The following is a 13,647-nucleotide window of genomic DNA, read 5'->3' as shown; positions in this document are numbered from 1 at the left end:
TTTTATGTATAACACGGACAAACTCATGTTGCCATACAGTAGTATTAGTTTATTTCCCTTACTGAAAGGTGTCTCACCTCGAATTATATGAACATTTCAGGCGCCCATGATAGGAGAGCGGATAAAGCTCCGTTGAGATAGTATTGTGGATCTGCCCTCTTTGAAGGGTAAGTTTTGGTGGGGACAGATGGATTTTGTGGGAAATGTCTCTAGGACTTTATTTTGAGATATATATACCTAAATACAATGGAGGTAGTAACTCTGGTGTTGAGATGAATGATTTTGTGTTTATGATATTATGATCTTATGTTTCCTGCTGCTTAGGTTTCCGTTTTGTGTGTCTGTTATATCCTTGGTACTCACGGGTTCAGGTTGATCATGATCTGTTGGATGTGTTATATTAGTTTTATTGTATTAAAAAAAAAAATATATGTTGAAATTAAGCAGGTCGTTACATAATTAACCTCCCTCTTGGGGTTCCTTATTGGATGAACAATATCACCACTCAAAGACTATGGTGAAACCTCAATTCATAAAATAAATTGTTACTCTTTTGATAGTCCACGAGATTGTCGCTTGAAAGATTTGGGGAAGAAATGTTATCTACATAGTTGAATACCACTTCACTTATTGACGTTATGCCTGTCATAGTGATCGAGATTGCCATTGTGGAGGAAAAATCATAGAAATAGAGAGGAAGATCTAACCATCACATATGAGAATAAACATCTCCAAACTGCCTTACTAGATTATATGCCCTTTTTGCTTTTTCCTTAATGTCATTAGTAAACCAAAGGAAATGAGAAGAAAGTTCCAAAGACCTCTCATAAGACCAACTCCACCCCTAGTCACCTCATTGTTTATCCAACAATTGTAGGACATAATAATTAATATAATCGGGCTTAGTGTGGTGGTCGCTCATGAAGCTTGCTTATGTATTCAAAGCCATACACAAAAAGCATTGATAGTATTAGAATGTCAAATGGATACCAACAACTGAAGTTTAACCAACTTTATAGGAAAGGAAACCTTAAACAATATGTTGCCCATCTCATTAAAAACCATAAGAATGTTGGCACCCATGGTGACCTTCTTGTTGACCAATTTATTTGATCTTTATAAAGCAATGTGTTTAAGCAATGTGTTCACAAACTTAGATTTTGAATTCAATGACAATTAAGAGTAGTTTAAGAGGGAATTTTTAACTACATCCACATCACTTGCCACAATGTTAGTTTGATGGAGCTAATAAACACCACATAGTGGAAAGATGAGGCTGTCATGGGAAACATTAATAGATGACATGCCTTATGTCTTGATTGTAGCAGTAGACTATAAAATTTTGTTGTAGAAATATGCATTATACATGCACTGGGGATTTCAATTTTTTTTTTTTGTTGTAATTAATTGCATGTCCAAATTTTTTTTTTTTTTAAAAAAAGGTGAAATTCCAACTTTTTGATCACTAAATTTAAGTAAGGTTAATAAAAAAACTGCCAATCTTGTAAAGACCCATGCTATGCATGGATATGACTTCATAAATAGATTGAAAACGTAATCATTAAATTACGATAGTGTTACTAAGTTTATGCTATTAAAGTTTTGGCAACATATCTATTAGATGTGTATCTTACCAAACCATAGTGTTACTAAACCATTCAATTTTTGCATTGAACAAATAAGAAATTTACAAACTTCAATATATATATGTATGTATGTATATATTACTTTACACAATAGTAAAGGTTTATACAATTCTTTGTTTTAATCACTTAAACCTAACACCCAACATTTGACAATTTGCATATGTTGGTTGTAATAAAGTAATATTTCCAACTACATAAGGTGTTAAAGATGAAGAAACTTGAATACAACATTCCACTTAATGCTTTTATCAGACTTAGTGAACTGTGAAGATGCTTAAGGATGGCTAATACTAACTTAGAAATATAGCTATGAATCTTATTCTTGTGAAAACAATAATGGGAGTTAATAAAGGTGTTAGCTATAATGGTGATACGGAAAGAAAATATTGCGCCCATATGACTCCATAAAAGAGAACTTCTAATGATGGGAGGTAAAGATGTAGTAAACCGAACTCTGGATATAAAATATAAATAAATAAAACAAAAGGGAAATTAATAAAGGAGAGGAAAAATAAGAAATCGGTGAAGGACATGACAAAACCATCGACGGTTTGGGGAACCTCAAACAAAACTGTCTCCGATTTTCTCCAGAAAGGCTCTCGAGATTCTCTAGCTTAGGTTTTCCATCGACGGTTTTAGTGTGGCCAGAACAACTATCGATAGTTTTCTACGGGGACAACTCACTTATAAATAGATCTTAAGTCATTTTTTTGGGAAAACCACCCTCTCTCTCTCTCTCTCTCTCTCTCTCTCTCTCTCTCTCTCTCTCTCTCTCTCTCTCTCTCTCTCTCTCTCTTTCTGCTCCAAATCTCTCTCATCTCTTTCTTTACTCTAAGTCTCCTGGTAGCTCTCGGGTGCTCCACGATCCATTCTTCCTTTTTCCGGCACGTAGGTCGTCGATCCTCGGCAGATTTGAGCAGCTAGGGTTTTAGTTTTTCCTTTCGTTTCGGGTCATTTTTGGAAAAACTAGTAAGGGGAGTAAGTTATACCAGTTTTTAATAATTTTGAACTGGTTAGTTTCGAGTGTAAAAGCTGTATATTTATAATATGATTTTTTGAATGGTTTGGGCATTTGAAAAATGATGGGAATATAATTTATAATTGGGGAAAAACTGCGTGGCATGAGAATAACCCTTTATAATTAAATGGTTGTGAATACTGTTCAGTTGAAAATACTGTCTGCTTATGGAAATTGTTTGTTTGTGAATACTGCTTGTTTGTGGATATTGCTTGATTAAGAATAATGCCTGGTTGTGGATTTTGTTTGGTTATAAATACTACCTATTTGGGTGAATACTTTCTATTGTGAACCTAAACGTATAGTGAAATACGTAACTGCCCTACGTGGGCCACGTACAGTGAAGTACGCAGTAGCCCTATGTGGGCCACATACTGGGTAGTACGCAGCTGCCTTGTGTGGGCCACGTATTGAGAGGTACGCAGTTGCCCTGAGTGGGCCACGTATTGAGAGTTACGTAGGAGTCCTATGTGGGCCACGTACTGAGAGGTATGCAGTTGTCATGTGTGGGCCACGTACTGAGATCAATGGAATGTACTGTGTCTTGTGTGGATGTGAATCCTGTGTGAATGTGAATGGAATGTACTATATCCAGAAGGGATATGTTGTGATGTTTGTGTATATGTGGATCTCTATAGTATGATTAATATTGGGTGTGTGAAGTATACATGTGGTATCTTGTGTGGATGGGCATGTGTAGCTTGTATTGTATCCTGTGTGGATGTGCTGTGGCATTGTATATGCAGATTTTGGGATATGTTAGTGTTGAATGTATGTGAGCTTATGTACATGTATTTAAATGCTTAAATAATTAGGGTAAAGTAAAACTCTCCGCCCGAGGGCTTACGGAGAAAGGTGAGTGCCCTAATAAGTATCAATTGTAGTCTCACCTAAATAAAAGGAGAAGGTTACAAACGGATCAAAGTAGAAGGAAGGTACATGTATGAGCATGTAATCTTCCCTATCCTCAGGAACTTTCATCGGTAAATATTTATGTATATATGCATGGATATGCATGTGTATTCTCTATTGTGGTGGATTAAGAAATGACTATATTTTAGTTATATATTGAAACTTATCTACTACACATTGTTATAGTTTATTCTTTCCTTACTGAGAGATGTCTCACCCTGACAATTTATTAAACTTTTCAGGTCTTTTAGGTGATCGAGCTTAGAAAGCTCCAGGGTAGGGTTGAGAACTTTGGAAATTTTGGGTGTTTGTAAGAACAGTCATATGTATAGTTTATGTTTTTAAATGTTGGTTGTGTAATATGAAGTGTATGGATAGATGGATATACATTTTAGGTTGAATAGTATAGAATTCTAGTATTTTATTGGAGGTTGTTTATTATTTTCCGGTGCGTGAATGGTATCAAAGACGGTGAATGGTCTCATCACACACCGAGCCCCACCTGGCAAGTTCAGGGCATGACAAAAGAAGTGTTGCTATAGTGTTCCATTGCTTCTACCTCCTACTACAGTTTTTGTACCGCACTGTTCAAGATAAAGTGGTTAGGTTTGCAAAATTTACAAATTCCTCTACTGCAATGTTCAATTAAAATGGCAAGGGAAGGCAAGGCAAGGAAAACTTCACGTTTTGTTCCAAAATTACAAATTTAGATGAATTTGCCAACTTTGAAAGCATAACAAGCATTATTCAAATGCAAATTGTTAGCTTTGGTGGCTACGTAATCATGTTTTATATGTTTTGATGATATTAACATATTTGTTGTTCCTAGTTTATCCTATCTTTGCCGATCATGGTTAGTATAGGTACAGGTGACAAATACATGAAGGTATTGGTCAAAGGGCAATGATCGGACCAAGTAGACGTCAAGTAGGAAAGATCAAAGAACACTCACTCGAAAGAACTCAAGCATCCAAGGAAGGTTAATGTAGAATTATTTGTAATGGGGTGTGTTTGAGGTAGTATTCATTATAACTCTTGTGGTTTTCGTTTCTTGCATGATTTCTGAGCAAGAGTTGAGCAATTGCACATGCATACCAGGACACATGAGTTTATAGGATTTCACCTAAGTCACAAACTCAACTTTCATAGTTTTCGAAGTTAAATCAAAGAGTTTGTCGAAAGAATCCTAAACTCAAAATGTGTTTGCATAAGGGACAAGTTTTTAACATCCTAGTTTTATAAACATTTTCACACTTAGTCCCAGTTTGGTCAAAATATGTTTATATCCCGAAACTTTAAGAAAGTCGAACATATTTTGATAAAGGACATAGTAGCATATAAGATATCAAAATGAGCTTTCAAATGCGTTTTCATAAAAAAAATATTTTATATTCAAAAGAAAACTCATTTGGACAAGTATAAATCTTCATTAGACTTAATATATTTAATATAATTTTGTCCAAGAATGTTCTAAGTCATTAAAAGGCTTTTTGGTATGAAAAAATAGAGCAATCACCGACTAATGAAGTGTAGTTGTTGACTAATTAATTCAGTAAGCCTAATTAAGTTTCTGCCCAGGCCAATTGTTGACGAATGACATTGAATCGTCAAAGAATGGGCAAGACTCGTCGATGAATGGTATTTTGTTGATGAATTTTTCCAGTAGCCAAAAAGAATTTTCAGCCCAGGTGACTTGTCGATAAAAAGGCATTATTCGTCGACGACTAAGGGTGACTCGTCGACGATTGGTGTAACACCCCAAACCCTTAAATCCGGATCCAATGCATTATACCTGATAAAATCCCTGATAATACATAACCATAATCTCTATATAACATAATATCAGAGTTTACTAATTCTAACTACCAACCATAATAAATTAATCATCCACCTGTATTCAAATATATACATGTCTCCAAAACATTATCCACTAATACCAGTATGTTTCACAACCATCCATATCTTATAAAACTTAAAACATAAATCATAAAATATAAAATATAAAATATACATATCAAAATTACATAAAAATATACCATTTTCTCTTTCTATTTACCAAAAATGCTATAAAATCTCGAGCTCTCTAAGCTCGATCTCGAGGAACTCTTAAAAAAGATAATTTCATATTCGGGTGAGACACATCTTAGTAAGGGAAGAAATAATATATTAAACTCAGCGAGTGGCAAACATGAGATTATACATATCATTTTATAATATTTGTAAATTATTAACATAATACTGAAAGTCATTTTCTAAACCTAACAATCACATGCAAAGGTTTACCCACGAGATTATCCAAGGATAGGGGTGATTACCCGCCCATACAAGTAGCATCCCTCTACTTTGATACTTAGGTAACCCTAAGGTCACAATTAAAACATACCAGAACACTCACCTTACTCAGTAAGTCCTCAATTGTAAGATTAATCTCGTACTCACACAGTTCAACAATAGTTTACCGGCAAAGGCCCTAAGAATAGGGAATTCTATCCGCTCATACAAGTTGGTTCCCTCTGCCCTAGTGCGTTATGTAGCTACTACCACATCTGAAACTATTAGTGCACTCGCCTTACATAGATACTTCTAATATCATAATACATCATTCTTTCCATCATTATTCAATCATTCATATTCTTTCATGTTCATAACTTAACATTTCCTTGTGTTTCACTTTAAGTGACTCTTTCACATTTGTATCATTTACATTTCACATTTCATGTTTCATTCCATTGCATTGTCATTCTTTGTCATTTCATTTCATATAACATTTTCATTTCATTCCTTTGTACTATAGCCGCTCTTTAGCCGTCATCAGTTAGTTCACATAGAAATGTACTAAAATCTGCTACAGTTAGTCCACATAAAAATGCGCTAGAATCTGCTAACTCGACTTTCAACTGTCGTACCTTTACATGGTTGCATTTAACATACACAGGCAACATTGTCCATATCATATTTTACTCTCATTGCTTTACTTACTTAACCCGTATCTCATACATTTAACATATAATTTGCACAGATTCTCATACCACACAATTTAGTAGTAAAATTCATACATATTTCTCATAAAATAAGTCAACCCACATTTAACATTTATATGCTCAAAATACATTTTATTTCTTATTTAATTCATCAGAAAATTGTTTTCACTTTCATTCGTTCACTTTCACATATACATAACTATATCAACAATCCTAAATTTAGAAAACATAAATTTCATGGTTGGCATTTTAAACCCACATAAAAACATATATACATAAATAACACATAATTATTTTTAATTCATGAAAAACCTGATTTAATATATAAATTTCCCCCTTACTTGATTTCTTAAACCATGCCAACATGGATCCCAAAAAATACCTGCGGCGCTCACCCAGACCCTGAATAAAAAATCCTAATTCCATTAAATTATCCCTAAATAAAATATTATTTTAATATTTCCTAGGGTCATAAATTTTAAATAATAAATATACCCTTAAATTTGGCTAAATTGCCAAATTTCTCAAATCCCACTCTCACTTTGGAGTAGGGTCTAGAAAACCCAATTGAAAAATTACCTACGTCAAAATGATGACGACGACGATTAGGACCCCGTGGTGGTGCCTGATCGTTGATTCAATAGCAGATTTAAAGCAAAATTGAGAAAATAGGGAAAAGTTACCTTTCCCCAGGAGCAGTACCGAAGCCGTTCTCACGACAAATCTGCTCCAGTAGAAATGTCGGTGGTGGAACTAGGAACCCAACGGCACCTTCCATTTCCCGATCGGTCGAATATTCGTCAAGAAATGAGGGGAGAGAGAGAGGCGAAGACGGAGAGGCGTGGGGCGTGAAAGAATTATAGAGAGAGATAGGCACTGAAGAAGAAGAAGGTGATGGAATCAAGTAATTTCTTTTATTTTCTTTATCCTTTTTATTTTCTTTTACTTACATTAACATAATACTATTATATCATATATATATATATATATCTTTATTCCAATTTTTTTACTATTCTTTTATTTATTTAATTAATTTAATAATATTTAATTAATTCATTAATTAATTAGTAATTACTCATTTTTTTCATACTATTTCTTTTTATTTGTTTATTTAACACATTAATTTAATAGTGTTTAACCAATTAATTCATTAATTATTTTAATTTTTTTTTCGGGTTATTACAATTGAATAACACTCGTCAATGATTCACATCATGATCTGAACACCAATGACTAGAAAATGACTAGTTTGTAATGGTTACATAACGGCTAGCTCATGTTTTTGGTTATAAATACAAGTTCTTAGTCTTGTTTAGGAATGATTTTGGTGATTTTACAAGTTCATAGTGAAAAATATCTTTTGAATACCAACGCTAAGCACTTTGCATATAGTTTATCATCCAAAAAGTTTTTGGGAGTTAAAAGAAATAGTCCCTATAAAAAGAATTTTAAATCCTCTTATAAATCACATGGTTATGTCTCAATGAGTAAAAATAATGCAAATAAATCAAAACCCTTACAAACAAATAAAATTTGTTTATATTGTGAAAGAAAGGGTCACAAAAGATATTTTTGCCCCTTTAGAGGAGTTAGAGGCAAAGAAAGGAAGCTTGAATGGGTAGTTAAGAAAGCCAACCCATTGGCACCCAAGGAAGAATGGGTACGGCCAAAAGAAAACACATGATTTTCTTTTTGTTTCCTTAGAACCTAGGACTAGGAAATATGATTTAGGTAGACTTTACTATTGTAACGACCCAACATTAAAAAAAAAAAAAATTTATTATTAATTAATTAATTATTAGTAAGAAAAATAATTAAATTAGGAAACTTGAGGATTGTGGGTATATATATAAGTATATATAAAGTTATTATATAAAAAGTATAAAGTAAGGATAAAGGAAAGAAAAAAAAAAAAAAGGAAGGAAAACTTAGTACTTAAGTTTCCTGGAGCAAAGTAGGAAGAGGAAAGAAGAAGAAAAAAACTTCTTCTCACTCGCAGAACAGGAAGGAAAAGGAAAAGCAAAAAAAAAAAAAAAAAAAACTCTCACGCTCTCACGTTCTCCACTTCTTCTCTCTTTATGATTTCATGGCGGATTCTCTCCCAATTAAAAATTCGAAAATATTACTAGACTCCATTCTCTGCCACCGACATTACTATCGAAATGGATTTGTCGTAAGAGTAATGTAGGCATATCTCATGGGATAAGGCAAATTCTTACTTTTGCCTCAGTTTTTCTTAAATTTTAAGCCAAATTGATGATCAGACACCACCACGAGAATCTAGAGATGATTCTCTACAAGTCTAGCGGAGTAGATTTCTTGTGAGGTCGTTATAGGCATAGCCTCAAAACTAGGATAAATGAGTTATTTAGAAATTAATTATTATTTAATTATTTTAAATTTGGAATGGTTAAAATAATATTTTATTGGAATTGATTTGATTGAATCAGGGTTCGGGTGAGCGTTGCAAGTATAATTTTGGAAACCATGCAGGCGTGGTTTAGGAAATCAGGTAAAGGGGGAATACAATTGTATCAATATTTTATTAAGGTGAACTGGTTATTTACGAGCGTATGGAATTTATTATTTATCTATATGATTTTTTTAGAACAACTTGAATACTAGAAAATGATGAATTTGTTTAAGGCTTATATTTGGGATAATTGCATATGATATTAAATTCATGTGACATGGGAACAATTTTTCCTAATAAATTGAATATGAACTGTGGCATTTGGGTTTGCATGTGGGGATGTTTGGAATGATTATGACATGATAAATGAATTGCTATGTTTGACTCATGTGTGGAAATATATTGATCTGTTGGATCACTGTGTGGGAATGTGGATATGCTGGATACTTGTGTGGTAATGCATTGATACGTCTGTGTGAACTAACTGGTGTGGTTATTCGTATGCATTTTAATATAACGTTGGCATGGGGAGGTTGTTATATTGCCTAGATATAAATTATGGTATGACGCTGGCAAGTCGAGGAGCTCATCATATTGTCATTTATATGGGGTAGGACATTGGCCGAGGAGCTTATTCTACTAATGTACTACGGGTAGATCATGGGGATTGGATATTGGTGAATAGTCGTGCCTGTGCGGGCCACGTGTCGCGGAAGCTGGAGTGGTGCCTGTGTGGGCCACGTTATATCCTATGTGGATAATGGTGCCTGTGTGGGCCACGTTATATCTTGTGTGGATAATGGCGCCTATGTGGGCTATGTTATGTATCTTGTGTGGATGGTGACGCCTGTGTGGGCCATGTTATGTACCCTGTGTGGGTAGTGGTGCCTGTGTGGGCCACATGTAGATAAGAAGTACGCAAGTACCTGTGTGGGCCACGTACTGATATGTTCGCAGTTGCTCTGTGTGAGCTACGCACTGAGGACATTGGAAGATGAAGTTTGAGATGTATGATTACTGTGTGGATGTGTTGTGCGTGTGTGAATTTAATTAAAACATAATAATAATGGTATAGTATATTATGAATGCATGTGTGTGCATGCGGCAAGGTAACATACCACCATGGGCTTGCTGAGAAAGGCAAGTGCTCTACTAGGAAGTTTCTTGGTATTAGTGCAAAAGGAAGCTACTTGTATGGGCGGGTAGACATCCCCATTCCTGAAAACCTTCGCCTTTAAAATAATAAAGATGTGTGTACTGACGGGGAGGTAATTCTCCACCTGAGGACTTACTGAGTAGGGTGAGTGCTCTGGTAGGTAGTTTTTAGTACCAGAGTAGAGGGAAGCTATTTGCATAGGCGGGTAATCTTCCCTATTCTCGGGGACTTTCGCTTGCATAAAAATTATGTACTTATGCATATTGGGCGTGTATATGATATCATACGTCCGTAATGTTATTGATGATACGTTTTCTTAGTTGTTATTGATGTTATATGAGAAGAAGTTTATTTTGATATATAAATATTAAAACTCATTCGTCACACACTGTTATAATTTATTCCACCCTTATTGAGAAGTGTCTCACCCTAGTGGATTAACAATTTTTCAGGTTCTTCTAGAGATCGGGTTTGAAGGCCTAGGCTGGGGTTGTTTTTGGTGGTTTCCTTTTTGGGGTATTGTGAGATACTGGTATATATTTATATAGATAGATTTGTACTAGGTTATGTTTTAAATACTGGTTGTGGATACGAATATTTGGATGTTGTAGTATTCGTTTTTGGGTTGTTATATAGAACTCTGGTATTTATTTGAGGTTAGTTATCTATATTCTGCTGCGTGCATGTTAATTATGGTATCAAATACAGGAAATTGGAACACGTGGCACCCGGGCCTCACTTGGTGGGTTCGGGGCATCACACTGTGATATCAGAGCATTAGGTTATAGGTTATGCAGACTTTAGGATTGATTAATACATGAGTATAGGTACGAATAAGGATAAAGATAGGAATGGATAGATTAGGATGTTGATAGGAGATTTTGAATTTTGTTTTGTAACTTAGAGGCAGAAATCCCTTGGACTTCTGTGAGTTTCTGAATCCGGTCAGTTTCAGAAAACCACGATAGATCCATTGACGGTGATGTTTTTGAGCAAAGAGACTAGAACTCAGAATTAGAACTTGAAGCTTAAGTTTATTTGGGGATAAGCTAGTTGTTTGATGTTTTAATTGAGAATTTAAATGTTAAACTGATTCGTGGTTCTATAAATGTACCTAATGTGATATGAAGATTCTAAATTCAATTTTGTAAAAGGATTGATTAGCGAATTTTGAGGACGAAATTTTGTGAGGGGAGAATGTAACGACCCAAAAAAAAAAAAAAAAAAATTTTTTTTTTAAAAATTATTAATTAATTAATTATTAGTAAGAAAATTAATTAAATTAGGAAATTTGAGGATTGTGGGTATATATATATATATATATATATATATATATATATATATATATATATATATATATATATATATATATATAATTATATATAAAGTTATTATATAAAACGTATAAAGTAAGGATTAAGGAAAGAAAAAAAAAAAAAGAAGAAGGAAAACTTAGTGCTTAAGTTTCTTGGAGCAAAGTAGGAAGAGGAAAGAAGAAAAAAAAACCTTTTTCTCACGCGCAGAACAGGAAGGAAAAGGAAAAAAAAAAAAAAAACTCTCACATTCTCACGTTCTCCACTTCTTCTCTCTCTATGATTTCATGGCGGATTCTCGCCCAATTGAAAATCCGAAAATACCACTAGATTCCATTCTTCACCACCGACATTTCTACCGAAATGGATTTATCGTAGGAGCAACGTAGGCATATCTCCTGGGGTAAGACAAATTCTCATTCTTCCTTAATTTTTCTTAAATTTTAAGCCAAATTGACAATCAGACACCACTATGAGAATCTAGGGATGATTCTCTACAAGTCTAGCAGAGCATATTTCTCGTGGGGGTCGTTATAGGCATAGCCCCAAAACTAGGATAAATGAGTTATTTAGAAATTAATTATTATTTAATTATTTTAAATTTGGAATGGTTAAAATAATATTTTATTGGGATTGATTTGATTGAATCAGAGTTCGGGTAAGCGTTGCGGGTATAATTTTGGGAACCATGCACGCATGGTTCAGGAAATCAGGTAAGAGGGAATACAATTATATCAATATTTTATTAAGGTGAACTGGTTGTTTACGAGCGTATGAAATTTATTATTTATCTATATGATTTTTTTTAGAACAGCTTGAGTACTAGAAAATGATGAATTTGTTTAAGGTTTATATTTGGGATAATTGCATATGATATTAAATTCATGTGACATGGGAACAATTTTTCCTAATAAATTGAATATGAATTACTGTGGCATTTGGATTTGCATGTGGGGATATTTGGAATGATTATGACATGATAAATGAATTGCTATGTTTGACTCATGTGTGGAAATATATTGATCTGTTGGATTACTGCGTGGGAATATGGATATGGATACTTGTGTGGTAGTGCATTGATGTGTCTGTGTGAACTAACTGGTGTGGTTATTCGTATACATCTCAATATAACATTGGCATGGGGAGGTTGTTATATTGCCTAAATATAAATTATGGTATGACGCTGGCAAGTCGAGGAACTCATCATATTGTCATTTATATGGGGTAGGACATTGGCAGGTCGAGGAGCTTATTCTACTAATGTACTATGGGTAGGTCATGGGGATTGAATACTGGTGAATAGTGGTGCCTGTGTGGGCCACGTGTCACGGAAGCTGGAGTGGTATTTGTATGGGTCACGTTATATCCTGTGTGGATAATGACGCCTGTATGGGCCACGTTATATCCTCTGTGGATAATGGCGTCTGTGTGGGCCATGTTATGTATCATGTGTGGATGGTGGCACCTGTGTGGGCCATGTTATGTACCCTGTGTGGGTAGTGGTGCCTGTGTGGACCACATATAGATAAGAAGTACGTATGTGCTTGTGTGGGTTACATACTGATATGTACGTAGTTGCTCTGTGTGAGCCACAAACTGAGGACATTGGAAGACGAAGTGTGAGATGCATGATTACTATGTGGATGTGTTGTGCACGTGTGAATTTAATTAAAACATAATAATAATGGTATAGCATATTGTGAATGCATGTGTGTGCATGCGGTGGGGTAAACATACCACCGGGGGCTTGCTGAGAAAGGCGAGTGCTCTGCTAGGTAGTTTCTTGGCATCAGTGTAAAGGGAAGCTACTTGTATGGGCGGGTAGACATCTCGGATCCTGGAAACCTTCGCCTTTAAAATAATAAAGATGTGTGTACTGGCGGCGAGGTAATTCTCTACCTAAGGACTTACTGAGTAAGGCGAGTGCTCTGATAGATAGTTTTTAGTATCAGAATAGAGGGTAGCTACTTGTATGGGCGGGTAATCTTCCCTATTCTCGGGGACTTTCGCTTGCATAAAAATTATGTACTTATGCATATTGGGCGTGTGTATGATATCAGACGTCTGTGATGTTATTAATGACACGTTTTCTCAGTTGTTATTGATGTTATATGAGAAGCAGTTTATTTTGATATATAAATATTAAAACTCATTTGTCACATAGTGTTATAATTTATTCCACCCTTACTGAAAAGTGTCTCACCCTAG

This window comes from Malania oleifera, chromosome 13, assembly GCF_029873635.1.
Source record: "Malania oleifera isolate guangnan ecotype guangnan chromosome 13, ASM2987363v1, whole genome shotgun sequence".
In the NCBI taxonomy this organism is placed as follows: domain Eukaryota; kingdom Viridiplantae; phylum Streptophyta; class Magnoliopsida; order Santalales; family Ximeniaceae; genus Malania; species Malania oleifera.
The sequence above is the reverse complement of the archived record's forward strand: the minus strand, read 5'-3'. Positions refer to the sequence as shown.